Genomic DNA, 20484 nt, shown 5'->3' on the forward strand with positions numbered 1-20484 from the left:
TTTGTGCTTGTAAAAAGGACATTAATTCAGAAACACTCCAGAGATTCTGCAACCGTGTCTGTGTATATGTGTATGTGTGTGTATGTGTGTGTGTAAAAAGGACACGTAGAAAGAAGACCTGTAGGGATTCTGCCATGGTGTGTGTGTGTTTTTTTAAAAAGGACACGAAGTCAGGAGCTTTCTAGAGATTCTGCAAGGGTCTGGGTGTGTGTGTGTGTGTGTGTGTGTGTGTGTGTGTGTGTGTGTAAAAAGGACATTTAGTCAGAAGCCCTACAGAGTTTCTGCAAGTGAATGAGTGTGAGTTTGTGTGTGTGTGTGTAAAAAGGACACGGAGTCAGAACATCTCCAAATTGTGCAAGGGTGTGTGTGTGTGTGAGTTTGTATAAAGGACATGAAATCAGAAGGCCTGTAGTGATACTGCCATGGTGTGTGTGTATTTTTGCAAAAAGGGCACGAAGTCAGAAGCTCTCTAGAGATTTTGCAAGGGTCTGAGTGTGAGTGTGTGTGTAAAAATGACATGTAGTCAGAAGCCCTACAGAATTTCTTCAAGTGTATGAGTGTGAGTTTGTGTGTGTTTAAAAAGGACACGGAGTCAGAAAACCTCCAGAGATTGTTCAAGGGTGTGTGTGTGTGTGTGTGAGTGTGTAAAAAGGAGAGGAAGTCCGAAGCCCTACAGATATTCCTCAAAGTTTGTGTGTGCGTGAGTGTCTAAAAAGGACACAAAATCAGAAACCCTCCAGAGATTTTGCAAGTGTCTGTGTGTGTAAAAAGGACACAAAATGAGAATACCTCCAGAGATTCTGCAAGGGTGTGTGCATGTATGCATGTGTGTGTGTGTGTGTGTGTGTGTGTGTGAATGTGTAAATTTGAAACGAAGTCAGAAGGCCTCCAGAGATTCTGCCAGGGTGCATTTGTGTGTGTAAAAAGGACAGGAACTCAGAATCCCTCTAGAGATTCTTCACGTGTGAGTGTGTCTGTGTATAAAAAGGACACAAAGTCAGAAGACCTGCAGATATTCTGCAAGAGTGTGAGTGTTTGCAAAAAGGACACGGAATCTGAAGCCCTCCAGAGATTCTGCAAGTGTATGAGTGCATGTGTGTGTGTGTGTGTGTGTAAAAAGGACACGAAGTCAGACGACCTCCAGAGATTGTGCAAGGGTGTGTGTGTGTGTGTGTGAGTGTGTAAAAAGGAAAGTAAATCAGAAGCCCTACAGATATTCTTCAAAGTTTGTGTGTGTGTGAGTATCTAAAAATTACACAAAATCAGAAGCCCTCCAGAGATTCTGCAAGTGTCTGTGTGTGTAAAAAGGATACAAAGTGAGAATACCTCCAGAGATTCTGCAAGGGTGTGTGCGTGTGTGCATGTGAGTGTGTGAGTGTGTAAAATGGAAACGAAGTCAGAAGGCCTCCAGAGATTCTTCAAGTTTGAATGTGTGTGTGTGTGTGTACAAAAAGGACACAAAGTCAGAAGACCTGCAGATATTCTGCAAGAGTGTGAGTGTTTGTGTGTGCGTCTAAAAAGGACACGGAATCAGAAGCCCTCCAGAGATTCTGCAAGTGTATGAGTGCGTGTGTGTGTGTGTTTAAAAAGGACATGAAATCAGACGCCCTGCAGAGATTCTGCAAGGGTGCGTATATGAGTGTGTGTGTGCATGTGTGCGTGTGGAAAAAGGACAGGAAACCAGAAGCCTTTTACAGATTCTGCAAGAGTGTGTGTGTTTGTGCTTGTAAAAAGGACATTAATTCAGAAACACTCCAGAGATTCTGCAACTGTGTCTGTGTATATGTGTATGTGTGTGTATGTGTGTGTGTAAAAAGGACACGTAGAAAGAAGACCTGTAGGGATTCTGCCATGGTGTGTGTGTGTTTTTTTAAAAAGGACACGAAGTCAGGAGCTTTCTAGATATTCTGCAAGGGTCTGGGTGTGTGTGTGTGTGTGTGTGTGTGTGTGTGTGTAAAAAGGACATTTAGTCAGAAGCCCTACAGAGTTTCTGCAAGTGAATGAGTGTGAGTTTGTGTGTGTTTGTGTGTAAAAAGGACACGGAGTCAGAACATCTCCAAATTGTGCAAGGGTGTGTGTGTGTGTGAGTTTGTAAAAAGGACATGAAGTCAGAAGGCCTGTAGTGATACTGCCATGGTGTGTGTGTATTTTTGCAAAAAGGGCACGAAGTCAGAAGCTCTCTAGAGATTTTGCAAGGGTCTGAGTGTGAGTGTGTGTGTAAAAATGACATGTAGTCAGAAGCCCTACAGAATTTCTTCAAGTGTATGAGTGTGAGTTTGTGTGTGTGTAAAAAGGACCCGGAGTCAGAAAACCTCCAGAGATTGTTCAAGGGTGTGTGTGTGTGTGTGAGTGTGTAAAAAGGAGAGGAAGTCCGAAGCCCTACAGATATTCCTCAAAGTTTGTGTGTGCGTGAGTGTCTAAAAAGGACACAAAATCAGAAACCCTCCAGAGATTCTGCAAGTGTCTGTGTGTGTAAAAAGGACACAAAATGAGAATACCTCCAGAGATTCTGCAAGGGTGTGTGCATGTATGCATGTGTGTGTGTGTGTGTGTGTGTGTGTGTGAATGTGTAAATTTGAAACGAAGTCAGAAGGCCTCCAGAGATTCTGCCAGGGTGTATTTGTGTGTGTAAAAAGGACAGGAACTCAGAATCCCTCTAGAGATTCTTCACGTGTGAGTGTGTCTGTGTATAAAAAGGACACAAAGTCAGAAGACCTGCAGATATTCTGCAAGAGTGTGAGTGTTTGCAAAAAGGACACGGAATCTGAAGCCCTCCAGAGATTCTGCAAGTGTATGAGTGCATGTGTGTGTGTGTGTGTGTAAAAAGGACACGAAGTCAGACGACCTCCAGAGATTGTGCAAGGGTGTGTGTGTGTGTGTGAGTGTGTGAAAAGGAAAGTAAATCAGAAGCCCTACAGATATTCTTCAAAGTTTGTGTGTGTGTGTGTATCTAAAAATTACACAAAATCAGAAGCCCTCCAGAGATTCTGCAAGTGTCTGTGTGTGTAAAAAGGATACAAAGTGAGAATACCTCCAGAGATTCTGCAAGGGTGTGTGCGTGTGTGCATGTGTGTGTGTGAGTGTGTAAAATGGAAACGAAGTCAGAAGGCCTCCAGAGATTCTGCCAGGGTGTATTTGTGTGTGTAAAAACGACAGGAACTCAGAATCCCTCCAGAGATTCTTCAAGATTGAGTGTGTGTGTGTGTGTGTGTGTGTGTATAAAAAGGACACAAAATCCGAAGCCCTCCAGAGATTCTGCAAGTGTCTGTGTGTAAAACGGACAAAAAGTGAGAATACCTCCTGAGATTCTGCAAGGGTGTGTGCATGTGTGCATGTGTGTTTGTGTGTGAGTGTGTAAAATGGAAACGAATCAGAAGGCCTCCAGAGATTCTGCCAGGGTGTATTTGTGTGTGTAAAAAGGACAGGAACTCATAATCCCTCCAGAGATTCTTCAAGTGTGAGTGTGTGTCTGTGTGTATAAAAAGGACACAAAGTCAGAAGACCTGCAGATATTCTGCAAGAGTGTGAGTGTTTGTGTGTGTGTGTAAAAAGGACACGGAATCAGAAGCCCTCCAGAGATTCTGTAAGTGTATGAGTGTGTGTGTGTGTGTTTAAAAAAGACATAAATCAGACTCCCTTCAGAGATTCTGCAAGGGTGCGTGTATGTGTGTGTGTGTGTGTGTGTGTTTGCTTGTCAAAAGACATTAATTCAGAAACCATCCAGAGATTCTGCAACGGTGTTTCTGTATGTGTGTTTGTGTGTGTGTGTGTGTGTGTGTGTGTAAAAAGGACACGAAGTCAGAAGCTCTCTAGAGATTCTACCATGGTGTGTGTGTGTGTTTGTATAAAAAGTACATGAATTTCGAAGCCCACTAGGGACTCTGCAAGAGTCCCTATGTGTGAGTGTGTGTGTGTGTAAAAAGGCCATGAAGTCAGAAGCCCTCCAGAAATTCTGCAAGGGTATGAGTGTGAATGTGTGTGTGTGTGTGTGTATGAAAAGGACACGGTGTCAGAAGCCCTCAAGAGATTCTGGAAGTTTGTGTGTGAGTGTGAGTGAAAAGGACAAGAAGTCAGAAGGCCTCCGGGGATTCTGCACGACTGTGAGTGTTTTTGTGTGTGTGACTAAAAAGGACACGAAGTCAGAAGCCCTCTAGAGTTTCTGCAGGGGTATGAGAGTGAGTGTGTGTTTGTGTGTGTGTAAAAAGTAAACGAAGTCAGTTGCCCTCCAGAGATACTGCAATGGTTTTCTGTGTGTGTGTGTAAAAAGGACACGACATAAGAAGCCTTTCAGAGATTGTACAAGGGCATGAGTGTGGGTTTGCGTGTGTGAGTGTGTAAAACGGACAAAGTCAGAAGCCCTCCAGAGATTCTGGAATGGTTTTCTGTGTGTGTATGTGTGTTTAAAAAAGACATGATGTCAGAAGACCTCTAGGGATTCTGCCATGGTGTGTGTGTGTGTTTTTGTAAAAAGGACACGAAGTGAGAAGCTCTCTAGAGATTCTGCAAGGGTCTGAGTGTGAGTGTGTGTGTAAAAAGGACATGTATTCAGAAGCCCTACAGAGTTTCTGCAAGTGAATGAGTGTGAGTTTGTGTGTGTGTAAAAAGGACACGGAGTCAGAAGACCTCCAGAGATTGTGCAAGGGTGTGTGTGTGTGTGTAAAAAGTAAAGGAAGTCCGAAGCCCTACAGATATTTTTCAAAGTTTGTGTGTGTGTGAGTGTCTAAAAAGGACACAAAATCAGAAGCCCTCCAGAGATTCTGCAAGTGTCTGTGTGTGTAAAAAGGACACAAAGTGAGAATACCTCCAGAGATTCTGCAAGGGTGTGTGCATGTGTGCAGGTGTGTTTGTGAGTGTGTAAAATGGAAACGAAGTCAGAAGCCCTCCAGAGATTCTGTAGGTGTATGAGTGTGTGTGTGTGTGTGTGTGTGTTTAAAAAGGACATGAATCAGACGCCCTTCAGAGATTCTGCAAGGGTGTGTGCATGTGTGCATGTGTGTTTGTGTGTGAGTGTGTAAAATGGAAACGAATCAGAAGGCCTCCAGAGATTCTGCCAGGGTGTATTTGTGTGTGTAAAAAGGACAGGAACTCAGAATCCCTCCAGTGATTCTTCAAGTGTCAGTGTGTGTCTGTGTGTATAAAAAGGACACAAAGTCAGAAGACCTGCAGATATTCTGCAAGAGTGTGAGTGTTTGTGTGTGTGTGTAAAAAGGACACGGAATCAGAAGCCCTCCAGAGATTCTGTAAGTGTATGAGTGTGTGTGTGTGTGTTTAAAAAGGACATTAATCAGACGCCCTTCAGAGATTCTGCAAGGGTGCGTGTATGTGTGTGTGTGTTTGCTTGTAAATAGACATTAATTCAGAAACCATCCAGAGATTCTGCAACGGTGTTTCTGTATGTGTGTGTGTGTGTGTGTGTGTGTGTGTGTAAAAAGGACACGAAGTCAGAAGCTCTCTAGAGATTCTACCATGGTGTGTGTGTGTGTTTGTATAAAAGTACATGAATTTCGAAGCCCACTAGGGACTCTGCAAGAGTCCCTATGTGTGAGTGTGTGTGTGTGTAAAAAGGCCATGAAGTCAGAAGCCCTCCAGAAATTCTGCAAGGGTATGAGTGTGAGTGTGTGTGTGTGTGTATGAAAAGGACACGGTGTCAGAAGCCCTCAAGAGATTCTGGAAGGTTGTGTGTGAGTGTGAGTGAAAAGGAGAAGAAGTCAGAAGGCCTCCGGGGATTCTGCACGGGTGTGAGTGTTTTTGTGTGTGTGACTAAAAAGGACACGAAGTCAGAAGCCCTCTAGAGTTTCTGCAGTGGTATGAGAGTGAGTGTGTGTTTGTGTGTGTGTAAAAAGTAAACGAAGTCAGTTGCCCTCCAGAGATACTGCAATGGTTTTCTGTGTGTGTGTGTAAAAAGGACACGACATAAGAAGCCTTTCAGAGATTGTACAAGGGCATGAGTGTGGGTTTGCGTGTGTGAGTGTGTAAAACGGACAAAGTCAGAAGCCCTCCAGAGATTCTGGAATGGTTTTCTGTGTGTGTATGTGTGTTTAAAAAAGACATGATGTCAGAAGACCTCTAGGGATTCTGCCATGGTGTGTGTGTGTTTTTGTAAAAAGGACACGAAGTGAGAAGCTCTCTAGAGATTCTGCAAGGGTCTGAGTGTGAGTGTGTGTGTAAAAAGGACATGTATTCAGAAGCCCTACAGAGTTTCTGCAAGTGAATGAGTGTGAGTTTGTGTGTGTGTAAAAAGGACACGGAGTCAGAAGACCTCCAGAGATTGTGCAAGGGTGTGTGTGTGTGTGTAAAAAGTAAAGGAAGTCCGAAGCCCTACAGATATTTTTCAAAGTTTGTGTGTGTGTGAGTGTCTAAAAAGGACACAAAATCAGAAGCCCTCCAGAGATTCTGCAAGTGTCTCTGTGTGTAAAAAGGACACAAAGTGAGAATACCTCCAGAGATTCTGCAAGGGTGTGTGCATGTGTGCAGGTGTGTTTGTGAGTGTGTAAAATGGAAACGAAGTCAGAAGGCCTCCAGAGACGCTGCCAGGGTGTATTTGTGTGTGTAAAAACGACAGGAACTCAGAATCCCTCCAGAGATTCTTCAAGTGTGAGTGTGTCTGTGTGTATAAAAAGGACACAAAGTCAGAAGACCTGCAGATATTCTGCAAGAGTGTGAGTGTTTGTGTGTGTGTGTAAAAAGGACACGGAATCAGAAGCCCTCCAGAGATTCTGTAAGTGTATGAGTGTGTGTGTGTGTGTTTAAAAAAGACATAAATCAGACTCCCTTCAGAGATTCTGCAAGGGTGCGTGTATGTGTGTGTGTGTGTGTGTGTGTTTGCTTGTCAAAAGACATTAATTCAGAAACCATCCAGAGATTCTGCAACGGTGTTTCTGTATGTGTGTTTGTGTGTGTGTGTGTGTGTGTGTGTAAAAAGGACACGAAGTCAGAAGCTCTCTAGAGATTCTACCATGGTGTGTGTGTGTGTTTGTATAAAAAGTACATGAATTTCGAAGCCCACTAGGGACTCTGCAAGAGTCCCTATGTGTGAGTGTGTGTGTGTGTAAAAAGGCCATGAAGTCAGAAGCCCTCCAGAAATTCTGCAAGGGTATGAGTGTGAATGTGTGTGTGTGTGTGTGTGTATGAAAAGGACACGGTGTCAGAAGCCCTCAAGAGATTCTGGAAGTTTGTGTGTGAGTGTGAGTGAAAAGGACAAGAAGTCAGAAGGCCTCCGGGGATTCTGCACGACTGTGAGTGTTTTTGTGTGTGTGACTAAAAAGGACACGAAGTCAGAAGCCCTCTAGAGTTTCTGCAGGGGTATGAGAGTGAGTGTGTGTTTGTGTGTGTGTAAAAAGTAAACGAAGTCAGTTGCCCTCCAGAGATACTGCAATGGTTTTCTGTGTGTGTGTGTAAAAAGGACACGACATCAGAAGCCTTTCAGAGATTGTACAAGGGCATGAGTGTGGGTTTGCGTGTGTGAGTGTGTAAAACGGACAAAGTCAGAAGCCCTCCAGAGATTCTGGAATGGTTTTCTGTGTGTGTATGTGTGTTTAAAAAAGACATGATGTCAGAAGACCTCTAGGGATTCTGCCATGGTGTGTGTGTGTGTTTTTGTAAAAAGGACACGAAGTCAGAAGCTCTCTAGAGATTCTGCAAGGGTCTGAGTGTGAGTGTGTGTGTAAAAAGGACATGTATTCAGAAGCCCTACAGAGTTTCTGCAAGTGAATGAGTGTGAGTTTGTGTGTGTGTAAAAAGGACACGGAGTCAGAAGACCTCCAGAGATTGTGCAAGGGTGTGTGTGTGTGTGTAAAAAGTAAAGGAAGTCCGAAGCCCTACAGATATTTTTCAAAGTTTGTGTGTGTGTGAGTGTCTAAAAAGGACACAAAATCAGAAGCCCTCCAGAGATTCTGCAAGTGTCTGTGTGTGTAAAAAGGACACAAAGTGAGAATACCTCCGGAGATTCTGCAAGGGTCTGTGCATGTGTATGTGTGTGTGTGTGTGTGTGAATGTGTAAAATTGAAATGAAATCAGAAGGCCTCCAGAGATTCTGCCAGGGTGCATATTTGTGTGTGTAAAAAGGACAGGAACTCAGAATCCCTCTAGAGATTCTTCACGTGTGAGTGTGTGTGTGTATAAAAAGGACACAAAGTCAGAAGACCTGCAGATATTCTGCAAGAGTGTGAGTGTTTGTAAAAAGGACAGTGAATCAGAAGCCCTCCAGAGATGTTGCAAGTGTATGAGTGCATGTGTGTGTGTGTGTTTAAAAAGGACATGAAATCAGACGCCTTCCAGAGATTCTGCAATGGCTTTCTGTGTGTGTGTGTGTGTGTGTGTGTGTCTGTGTGTGTGTGTAAAAAGACATGAAATCAGGTGCCCTGCAGAGATTCTGCAAGGGTGCGTGTATGTGTGTGTGTGTGTGTGCATGTGTGCGTGTGGAAAAAGGACAGGAAACCAGATGCCTTTTACAGATTCTGCAAGAGTGTGTGTGTGTTTGTGCTTGTAAAAAGACATTAATTAAGAAACCCTCCAGAGATTCTGCAACCGTGTGTGTATATGTGTGTGTGTGTGTGTGTGTAAAAAGGACATGAAATCAGACGCCTTCCAGAGATTCTGCAATGGTTTTCTGTGTGTGTGTGTCTGTGTGTGTGTGTAAAAAGACATGAAATCAGGCGCCCTGCAGAGATCCTGCAAGGGTGCGTGTATGTGTGTGTGTGTGCATGTGTGCGTGTGGAAAAAGGACAGGAAACCAGAAGCCTTTTACAGATTCTGCAAGAGTGTGTGTGTTTGTGCTTGTAAAAAGGACATTAATTCAGAAACCCTCCAGAGATTCTGCAACCGTGTGTGTGTATATGTGTGTATGTGTGTGTGTAAAAAGGACATGAAGACAGAAGACCTGTAGGGATTCTGCCATGGTGTGTGTGTGTGTGTTTTTTAAAAAGGACACGAAGTCAGGAGCTCGCTAGAGATTCTGCAAGGGTCTGGGTGTGTGTGTGTGTGTGTAAAAAGGACATTTAGTCAGAAGCCCTACAGAGTATCTGCAAGTGAATGAGTGTGAGTTTGTGTGTGTGTCTGTGTGTGTGTGTGTTAAAAGGACACGGAGTCAGAAGATCTCCAGAGATTGTTCAAGGGAGTGTGTGTGTGTGAGTGTGTATAAAGGACATGAAGTCAGAAGGCCTGTAGTGATTTTGCCATTGTGTGTGTGTTTTTGTAAAAAGGACACGAAGTCAGAAGCTCTCTAGAGATTTTGCAAGGGTCTGAGTGTGAGTGTGTGTGTAAAAAGGACATGTAGTCAGAAGACCTACAGAGTTTCTGCAAGTGTATGAGTGTGAGTTTGTGTGTGTGTAAAAAGGACACGGAGTCAGGAGACCTCCAGAGATTGTGCAAGGGTGTGTGTGTGTGTGTAAAAAGGAAGGGAAGTCCGAAGCCCTACAAATATTCCTCAAAGTTTGTGTGTGCGTGAGTGTTTAAAAAGGACACAAAATCAGAAGCCCTCCAGAGATTCTGCAAGTGTCTGTGGGTGTAAAAAGGACACAAAGTGAGAATACCTCCAGATATTCTGCAAGGGTGTGTGCATGTGTGCATGTGTGTGTGTGAATGTGTAAAATGGAAACGAAGTCAGAAGACTTCCAGAGATTCTGCCAGGGTGTATTTGTGTGTGTAAAAAGGACAGGAACTCAGAATCCCTCTAGAGATTCTTCACGTGTGTGTGTGTGTGTATTAAAAGGACACAAAGTCAGAAGACCTGCAGATATTCTGCAAGAGTGTGAGTGTTTGCAAAAAGGACACGGAATCGGAAGCCATCCAGAGATTCTGCAAGTGTATGAGTGCATGTGTGTGTGTGTGTGTTTAAAAAGGACATGAAATCAGACGCCTTCCAGAGATTCTGCAATGGTTTTCTGTGTGTGTCTGTGTGTGTGTCTGTGTGTGTGTGTAAAAATACATGAAATCAGGTGCCCTGCAGAGATTCTGCAAGGGTGCGTGTATGTGTGTGTGTGTGCATGTGTGCGTGTGGAAAAAGGACAGGAAACAAGAAGCCTTTTACAGATTCTGCAAGAGTGTGTGTGTGTGTGTGTTTGTGCTTGTAAAAAGGACATTAATTCAGAAACCCTGGAGATTCTGCAACCATGTGTGTGTATATGTGTATGTGTGTGTGTGTGTGTGTGTGTGTAAAAAGGACACGAAGACAGAAGACCTCTAGGGATTCTGCCATGTTGTGTGTGTGTTTTTTAAAAAGGACACGAAGTCAGGAGCTCTCCAGAGATTCAGCATGGGTCTGAGTGTGTGTGTGTGTGTAAAAAGGACATGTAGTCAGAAGCCCTACAGAGTTTCTGCAAGTGAATGAGTGTGAGTTTGTGTGTGTGTGTGTGTGTGTGTAAAAAGGACACGAAGTCAGACGACCTCCAGAGATTGTGCAAGGGTGTGTGTGTGTGGGTGTGAGTGTGTGAAAAGGAAAGGAAATCAGAAGCCCTACAGATATTCTTCAAAGTTTGTGTGTGTGTGAGTGTCTAAAAAGGACACAAAATCAGAAGCCCTCCAGAGATTCTGCAAGTGTCTGTGTGTGTAAAATGGATACAAAGTGAGAATACCTCCAGAGATTCTGCAAGGGTGTGTGCATGTCTGTGTGTGAGTGTGTAAAATGGAAACGAAGTCAGAAGGCCTCCAGAGATTCTGCCAGGGTGTATTTGTGTGTGTAAAAACGACAGGAACTCAGAATCCCTCCAGAGATTCTTCTAGTTTGAGTGTGTGTGTGTGTGTGTGTACAAAAAGGACACAAAGTCAGAAGACCTGCAGATATTCTGCAAGAGTGTGAGTGTTTGTGTGTGCGTCTAAAAAGGACACGGAATCAGAAGCCCTCCAGAGATTCTGCAAGTGTATGAGTGCGTGTGTGTGTGTGTTTAAAAAGGACATGAAATCAGACGCCCTGCAGAGATTCTGCAAGGGTGCGTGTATGAGTGTGTGTGTGCATGTGTGCGTGTGGAAAAAGGACAGGAAACCAGAAGCCTTTTACAGATTCTGCAAGAGTGTGTGTGTTTGTGCTTGTAAAAAGGACATTAATTCAGAAACACTCCAGAGACTCTGCAACCGTGTCTGTGTATATGTGTATGTGTGTGTATGTTTCTGTGTAAAAAGGACACGTAGAAAGAAGACCTGTAGGGATTCTGCCATGGTGTGTGTGTGTTTTTTTAAAAAGGACACGAAGTCAGGAGCTTTCTAGAGATTCTGCAAGGGTCTGGGTGTGTGTGTGTGTGTGTGTGTAAAAAGGACATTTAGTCAGAAGCCCTACAGAGTTTCTGCAAGTGAATGAGTGTGAGTTTGTGTGTGTGTGTGTGTGTGTGTGTGTAAAAAGGACACGGAGTCAGAACATCTCCAGAGATTGTGCAAGGGTGTGTGTATGTGTGAGTTTGTAAAAAGGACATGAAGTCAGAAGGCCTGTAGTGATTCTGCCATGGTGTGTGTGTATTTTTGCAAAAAGGGCACGAAGTCAGAAGCTCTCTAGAGATTTTGCAAGGGTCTGAGTGTGAGTGTGTGTGTAAAAATGACATGTAGACAGAAGCCCTACAGAATTTCTTCAAGTGTATGAGTGTGAGTTTGTGTGTGTGTAAAAAGGACACGGAGTCAGAAAACCTCCAGAGATTGTTCAAGGGTGTGTGTGTGTGTGAGTGTGTAAAAAGGAGAGGAAGTTCGAAGCCCTACAGATATTCCTCAAAGTTTGTGTGTGCGTGAGTGTCTAAAAAGGACACAAAATCAGAAACCCTCCAGAGATTCTGCAAGTGTATGTGTGTGTAAAAAGGACACAAAGTGAGAATACCTCCAGAGATTCTGCAAGGGTGTGTGCATGTATGCATGTGTGTGTGTGTGTGTGTGAATGTGTAAATTTGAAACGAAGTCAGAAGGCCTCCAGAGATTCTGCCAGGGTGTATTTGTGTGTGTAAAAAGGACAGGAACACAGAATCCCTCTAGAGATTCTTCACGTGTCTGTGTATAAAAAGGACACAAAGTCAGAAGACCTGCAGATATTCTGCAAGAGTGTGAATGTTTGCAAAAAGGACACCGAATCTGAAGCCCTCCAGAGATTCTGCAAGTGTATGAGTGCATGTGTGTGTGTGTGTGTGTGTGTAAAAAGGACACGAAGTCAGACGACCTCCAGAGATTGTGCAAGGGTGTGTGTGTGTGTGTGTGAGTGTGTGAAAAGGAAAGTAAATCAGAAGCCCTACAGATATTCTTCAAAGTTTGTGTGTGTGTGAGTATCTAAAAATTACACAAAATCAGAAGCCCTCCAGAGATTCTGCAAGTGTCTGTGTGTGTAAAAAGGATACAAAGTGAGAATACCTCCAGAGATTCTGCAAGGGTGTGTGCGTGTGTGCATGTGTGTGTGTGAGTGTGTAAAATGGAAACGAAGTCAGAAGGCCTCCAGAGATTCTGCCAGGGTGTATTTGTGTGTGTAAAAACGACAGGAACTCAGAATCCCTCCAGAGATTCTTCAAGATTGAGTGTGTGTGTGTGTGTGTATAAAAAGTACACAAAATCAGAAGCCCCCCAGAGATTCTGCAAGTGTCTGTGTGTGTAAAACGGACACAAAGTGAGAATACCTCCAGAGATTCTGCAAGGGTGTGTGCATGTGTGCATGTGTTTTTTGTGTGTGAGTGTGTAAAATGGAAACGAATCAGAAGGCCTCCAGAGATTCTGCCAGGGTGTACTTGTGTGTGTAAAAAGGAGAGGAACTCAGAATCCCTCCAGAGATTCTTCAAGTGTGAGTGTGTGTCTGTGTGTATAAAAAGGACACAAAGTCAGAAGACCTGCAGATATTCTGCAAGAGTGTGAGTGTTTGTGTGTGTGTGTAAAAAGGACACGGAATCAGAAGCCCTCCAGAGATTCTGTAAGTGTATGAGTGTGTGTGTGTGTGTTTAAAAAGGACATGAATCAGACGCCCTTCAGAGATTCTGCAAGGGTGCGTGTATGTGTGTGTGTGTGTGTGTGTGTGTGTTTGCTTGTAAAAAGACATTAATTCAGAAACCATCCAGAGATTCTGCAACGGTGTTTCTGTATGTGTGTGTGTGTGTGTGTGTGTGTAAAAAGGACACGAAGTCAGAAGCTCTCTAGAGATTCTACCATGGTGTGTGTGTGTGTTTGTATAAAAAGTACATGAATTTCGAAGCCCACTAGGGACTCTGCAAGAGTCCCTATGTGTGAGTGTGTGTGTGTGTGTAAAAAGGCCATGAAGTCAGAAGCCCTCCAGAAATTCTGCAAGGGTATGAGTGTGAGTGTGTGTGTGTGTGTGTGTGTGTGTATGAGAAGGACACGGTGTCAGAAGCCCTCAAGAGATTCTGGAAGGTTGTGTGTGAGTGTGAGTGCAAAGGACAAGAAATCAGAAGGCCTCCGGGGATTCTGCACGGGTGTGAGTGTTTTTGTGTGTGTGACTAAAAAGGACACGAAGTCAGAAGCCCTCTAGAGTTTCTGCAGGGGTATGAGAGTGAGTGTGTGTTTGTGTGTGTGTAAAAAGTAAACGAAGTCAGTTGCCCTCCAGAGATACTGCAATGGTTTTCTGTGTGTGTGTGTAAAAAGGACACGACATAAGAAGCCTTTCAGAGATTGTACAAGGGCATGAGTGTGGGTTTGCGTGTGTGAGTGTGTAAAACGGACAAAGTCAGAAGCACTCCAGAGATTCTGGAATGGTTTTCTGTGTGTGTATGTGTGTTTAAAAAAGACATGATGTCAGAAGACCTCTAGGGATTCTGCCATGGTGTGTGTGTGTTTTTGTAAAAAGGACACGAAGTCAGAAGCTCTCTAGAGATTCTGCAAGGGTCTGAGTGTGAGTGTGTGTGTAAAAAGGACATGTATTCAGAAGCCCTACAGAGTTTCTGCAAGTGAATGAGTGTGAGTTTGTGTGTGTGTAAAAAGGACACGGAGTCAGAAGACCTCCAGAGATTGTGCAAGGGTGTGTGTGTGTGTGTAAAAAGTAAAGGAAGTCCGAATACCTACAGATATTTTTCAAAGTTTGTGTGTGTGTGAGTGTCTAAAAAGGACACAAAATCAGAAGCCCTCCAGAGATTCTGCAAGTGTCTGTGTGTGTAAAAAGGACACAAAGTGAGAATACCTCCAGAGATACTGCAAGGGTGTGTGCATGTGTGTGTGTGAGTGTGTAAAATGGAAACGAAGTCAGAAGGCCTCCAGAGATTCTGCCAGGGTGTATTTGTGTGTGTAAAAACGACAGGAACTCAGAATCCCTCCAGAGATTCTTTAAATTTGAGTGTGTGTGTGTGTACAAAAAGGACACAAAGTCAGAAGACCTGAAGATATTCTGCAAGAGTGTGAGTGTTTGTGTGTGCGTCTAAAAAGGACACGGAATCAGAAGCCCTCCAGGGATTCTGCAAGTGTATGAGTGCGTGTTTGTGTGTGTGTTTAAAAAGGACATGAAATCAGACGCCCTTCAGAGATTCTGCAAGTGTGCGTGTATGAGTGTGTGTGTGCATGTGTGCGTGTGGAAAAAGGACAGGAAACCAGAAGCCTTTTACAGATTCTGCAAGAGTGTGTGTGTTTGTGCTTGTAAAAAGGACATTGCAAGAGTGTGTGTGTTTGTGCTTGTAAAAAGGACATTAATTCAGAAACACTCCAGAAATTCTGCAAACGTGTGTGTGTATATGTGTATGTGTGTGTGTGTGTGTGTGTGTGTGTGTGTAAAAAGGACACGAAGACAGAAGACCTGTAGGGATTCTGCCATGGTGTGTGTTTTTTTTTTTAAAAAGGACACGAATTCAGGAGCTCTCTAGAGATTCTGCAAGGGTCTGAGTGTGTGTGTGTGTGTAAAAAGGACATGTAGTCAGAAGACCTACAGAGTTTCGTCAAGTGTATGAGTGTGAATTTGTGTGTGTAAAAAGGACACGGAGTCAGAAGACCTCCAGAGATGTGCAAGGGTGTGTGTGTGTGAGTGTGTAAAAAGGAAAGGAAGTCCGAAGCCCTACAGATATTCCTCAAAGTTTGTGTGTGCGTGAGTGTCTAAAAAGGACACAAAATCAGAAGCCCTCCAGAGATTCTGCAAGTGTCTGTGTGTGTAAAAAGGACACAAAGTGAGAATACCTCCGGAGATTCTGCAAGGGTGTGTGCATGTATGTGTGTGTGTGTGTGTGTGTGTGAATGTGTAAAATTGAAACGAAATCAGAAGTCCTCCAGAGATTCTGCCAGGGTGCATATTTGTGTGTGTAAACAGGACAGGAACTCAGAATCCCTCTAGAGATTCTTCACGTGTGAGTGTGTGTGTGTATAAAAATGACACAAAGTCAGAAGACCTGCAGATATTCTGCAAGAGTGTGAGTGTTTGTAAAAAGGACAGTGAATCAGAAGCCCTCCAGAGATTTTGCAAGTGTATGAGTGCATGTGTGTGTGTGTGTGTGTGTGTGTTTAAAAAGGACATGAAATCAGACGCCTTCCAGAGATTCTGCAATGGCTTTGTGTGTGTGTGTGTGTGTGTGTCTGTGTGTGTGTGTAAAAAGACATGAAATCAGGTGTCCTGCAGAGATTCTGCAAGGGTGCGTGTATGTGTGTGTGTGTGTGTGAATGTGTGCGTGTGGAAAAAGGACAGGAAACTAGATGCCTTTTACAGATTCTCCAAGAGTGTGTGTGTGTTTGTGCTTGTAAAAAGGACATTAATTCAGAAACCCTCCAGAGATTCTGCAACCGTGTGTGTATATGTGTATGTGTGTGTGTGTGTGTGTGTGTGTGTGTAAAAAGGACATGAAATCGGACGCCTTCCTGAGATTCTGCAATGGTTTTCTGTGTGTGTGTGTCTGTGTGTGTGTGTAAAAAGACATGAAATCAGGCGCCCTGCAGAGATTCTGCAAGGGTGCGTGTATGTGTGTGTGTGTGCATGTGTGCGTGTGGAAAAAGGACAGGAAACCAGAAGCCTTTTACAGATTCGGCAAGAGTGTGTGTGTTTGTGCTTGTAAAAAGGACATTAATTCAGAAACCCTCCAGAGATTCTGCAACCGTGTGTGTGTATATGTGTATGTGTGTGTATGTGTGTGTGTAAAAAGGACATGAAGACAGAAGACCTGTAGGGATTCTGCCATGGTGTGTGTGTGTGTTTTTTAAAAAGGACACGAAGTCAGGAGCTCGCTAGAGATTCTGCAAGGGTCTGGGTGTGTGTGTGTGTGTGTGTGTGTGTGTGTGTGTGTGTAAAAAGGACATTTAGTCAGAAGCCCTACAGAGTATCTGCAAGTGAATGAGTGTGAGTTTGTGTGTGTGTCTGTGTGTGTGTGTAAAAAGGACACGGAGTCAGAAGATCTCCAGAGATTGTTCAAGGGAGTGTGTGTGTGTGTGAGTGTGTAAAAAGGACATGAAGTCAGAAGGCCTGTAGTGATTCTGCCATTGTGTGTGTGTGTTTTTGTAAAAAGGACACGAAGTCAGAAGCTCTCTAGAGATTTTGCAAGGGTCTGAGTGTGAGTGTGTGTGTAAAAAGGACATGTAGTCAGAAGACCTACAGAGTTTCTGCAAGTGTATGAGTGTGAGTTTGTGTGTGTAAAAAGGACACGGAGTCAGGAGACCTCCAGAGATTGTGCAAGGGTGTGTGTGTGTGTGTGTGTAAAAAGGAAAGGAAGTCCGAAGCCCTACAGAAATTCCTCAAAGTTTGTTTGTGCGTGAGTGTTTAAAAAGGACACAAAATCAGAAGCCCTCCAGAGATTCTGCAAGTGTCTGTGGGTGTAAAAAGGACACAAAGTGAGAATACCTCCAGAGATTCTGCAAGGGTGTGTGCATGTGTGCATGTGTGTGTGTGAATGTGTAAAATGGAAACGAAGTCAGAAGACTTCCAGAGATTCTGCCAGGGTGTATTTGTGTGTGTAAAAAGGACAGGAACTCAGAATCCCTCTAGAGATTCTTCACGTGTGTGTGTGTGTGTGTATTAAAAGGACACAAAGTCAGAAGACCTGCAGATATTCTGCAAGAGTGTGAGTGTTTGCAAAAAGGACACGGAATCGGAAGCCATCCAGAGATTCTGCAAGTGTATGAGTGCATGTGTGTGTGTGTGTTTAAAAAGGACATGAAATCAGACGCCTTCCAGAGATTCTGCAATGGTTTTCTGTGTGTGTGTGTGTGTGTGTGTCTGTGTGTGTGTGTAAAAATACATGAAATCAGGTGCCCTGCAGAGATTCTGAAAGGGTGCGTGTATGCGTGAGTGTGTGCATGTGTGTGTGTGGAAAAAGGACAGGAAACAAGAAGCCTTTTACAGATTCTGCAAGAGTGTGTGTGTTTGTGCTTGTAAAAAGGACATTAATTCAGAAACCCTGGAGATTCTGCAACCATGTGTGTGTATATGTGTATGTGTGTGTGTGTGTGTGTGTGTAAAAAGGACATGAAGACAGAAGACCTCTAGGGATTCTGCCATGTTGTGTGTGTGTTTTTTAAAAAGGACACGAAGTCAGGAGCTCTCCAGAGATTCAGCATGGGTCTGAGTGTGTGTGTGTGTGTGTGTAAAAAGGACATGTAGTCAGAAGCCCTACAGAGTTTCTGCAAGTGAATGAGTGTGAGTTTGTGTGTGTGTGTGTGTAAAAAGGACACGAAGTCAGACGACCTCCAGAGATTGTGCAAGGGTGTGTGTGTGTGGGTGTGAGTGTGTGAAAAGGAAAGGAAATCAGAAGCCCTACAGATATTCTTCAAAGTTTGTGTGTGTGTGAGTGTCTAAAAAGGACACAAAATCAGAAGCCCTCCAGAGATTCTGCAAGTGTCTGTGTGTGTAAAATGGATACAAAGTGAGAATACCTCCAGAGATTCTGCAAGGGTGTGTGCATGTCTGTGTGTGAGTGTGTAAAATGGAAACGAAGTCAGAAGGCCTCCAGAGATTCTGCCAGGGTGTATTTGTGTGTGTAAAAACGACAGGAACTCAGAATCCCTCCAGAGATTCTTCAAGTTTGAGTGTGTGTGTGTGTGTGTGTACAAAAAGGACACAAAGTCAGAAGACCTGCAGATATTCTGCAAGAGTGTGAGTGTTTGTGTGTGCGTCTAAAAAGGACACGGAATCAGAAGCCCTCCAGAGATTCTGCAAGTGTATGAGTGCGTGTGTGTGTGTGTTTAAAAAGGACATGAAATCAGACGCCCTGCAGAGATTCTGCAAGGGTGCGTGTATGAGTGTGTGTGTGCATGTGTGCGTGTGGAAAAAGGACAGGAAACCAGAAGCCTTTTACAGATTCTGCAAGAGTGTGTGTGTTTGTGCTTGTAAAAAGGACATTAATTCAGAAACACTCCAGAGATTCTGCAACCGTGTATGTGTGTGTATGTGTGTGTGTAAAAAGGACACGTAGAAAGAAGACCTGTAGGGATTCTGCCATGGTGTGTGTGTGTTTTTTTAAAAAGGACACGAAGTCAGGAGCTTTCTAGAGATTCTGCAAGGGTCTGGGTGTGTGTGTGTGTGTGTGTGTGTGTGTGTGTGTGTAAAAAGGACATTTAGTCAGAAGCCCTACAGAGTTTCTGCAAGTGAATGAGTGTGAGTTTGTGTGTGTGTGTGTGTAAAAAGGACACGGAGTCAGAACATCTCCAAATTGTGCAAGGGTTTGTGTGTGTGTGTGTGAGTTTGTAAAAAGGACATGAAGTCAGAAGGCCTGTAGTGATTCTGCCATGGTGTGTGTGTATTTTTGCAAAAAGGGCACGAAGTCAGAAGCTCTCTAGAGATTTTGCAAGGGTCTGAGTGTGAGTGTGTGTGTAAAAATGACATGTAGTCAGAAGCCCTACAGAATTTCTTCAAGTGTATGAGTGTGAGTTTGTGTGTGTGTAAAAAGGACCCGGAGTCAGAAAACCTCCAGAGATTGTTCAAGGGTGTGTGTGTGTGTGTGTGAGTGTGTAAAAAGGAGAGGAAGTCCGAAGCCCTACAGATATTCCTCAAAGTTTGTGTGTGCGTGAGTGTCTAAAAAGGACACAAAATCAGAAACCCTCCAGAGATTCTGCAAGTGTCTGTGTGTGTAAAAAGGACACAAAGTGAGAATACCTCCAGAGATTCTGCAAGGGTGTGTGCATGTGTGCAGGTGTGTTTGTGAGTGTGTAAAATGGAAACGAAGTCAGAAGCCCTCCAGAGATTCTGTAGGTGTATGAGTGTGTGTGTGTGTGTGTGTTTAAAAAGGACATGAATCAGACGCCCTTCAGAGATTCTGCAAGGGTGTGTGCATGTGTGCATGTGTGTTTGTGTGTGAGTGTGTAAAATGGAAACGAATCAGAAGGCCTCCAGAGATTCTGCCAGGGTGTATTTGTGTGTGTAAAAAGGACAGGAACTCAGAATCCCTCCAGTGATTCTTCAAGTGTCAGTGTGTGTCTGTGTGTATAAAAATGACACAAAGTCAGAAGACCTGCAGATATTCTGCAAGAGTGTGAGTGTTTGTGTGTGTGTGTAAAAAGGACACGGAATCAGAAGCCCTCCAGAGATTCTGTAAGTGTATGAGTGTGTGTGTGTGTGTTTAAAAAGGACATGAATCAGACGCCCTTCAGAGATTCTGCAAGGGTGCGTGTATGTGTGTGTGTGTTTGCTTGTAAATAGACATTAATTCAGAAACCATCCAGAGATTCTGCAACGGTGTTTCTGTATGTGTGTGTGTGTGTGTGTGTGTGTGTGTAAAAAGGACACGAAGTCAGAAGCTCTCTAGAGATTCTACCATGGTGTGTGTGTGTGTTTGTATAAAAAGTACATGAATTTCGAAGCCCACTAGGGACTCTGCAAGAGTCCCTATGTGTGAGTGTGTGTGTGTGTGTGTGTAAAAAGGCCATGAAGTCAGAAGCCCTCCAGAAATTCTGCAAGGGTATGAGTGTGAGTGTGTGTGTGTGTGTATGAAAAGGACACGGTGTCAGAAGCCCTCAAGAGATTCTGGAAGGTTGTGTGTGAGTGTGAGTGAAAAGGAGAAGAAGTCAGAAGACCTCCGGGGATTCTGCACGGGTGTGAGTGTTTTTGTGTGTGTGACTAAAAAGGACACGAAGTCAGAAGCCCTCTAGAGTTTCTGCAGTGGTATGAGAGTGAGTGTGTGTTTGTGTGTGTGTAAAAAGTAAACGAAGTCAGTTGCCCTCCAGAGATACTGCAATGGTTTTCTGTGTGTGTGTGTAAAAAGGACACGACATAAGAAGCCTTTCAGAGATTGTACAAGGGCATGAGTGTGGGTTTGCGTGTGTGAGTGTGTAAAACGGACAAAGTCAGAAGCCCTCCAGAGATTCTGGAATGGTTTTCTGTGTGTGTATGTGTGTTTAAAAAAGACATGATGTCAGAAGACCTCTAGGGATTCTGCCATGGTGTGTGTGTGTTTTTGTAAAAAGGACACTAAGTCAGAAGCTCTCTAGAGATTCTGCAAGGGTCTGAGTGTGAGTGTGTGTGTAAAAAGGACATGTATTCAGAAGCCCTACAGAGTTTCTGCAAGTGAATGAGTGTGAGTTTGTGTGTGTGTAAAAAGGACACGGAGTCAGAAGACCTCCAGAGATTGTGCAAGGGTGTGTGTGTGTGTGTAAAAAGTAAAGGAAGTCCGAAGCCCTACAGATATT

The sequence above is a fragment of the Tenrec ecaudatus genome, chromosome 14 (genome assembly GCF_050624435.1).
Source record: "Tenrec ecaudatus isolate mTenEca1 chromosome 14, mTenEca1.hap1, whole genome shotgun sequence".
Lineage (NCBI taxonomy): Eukaryota > Metazoa > Chordata > Mammalia > Afrosoricida > Tenrecidae > Tenrec > Tenrec ecaudatus.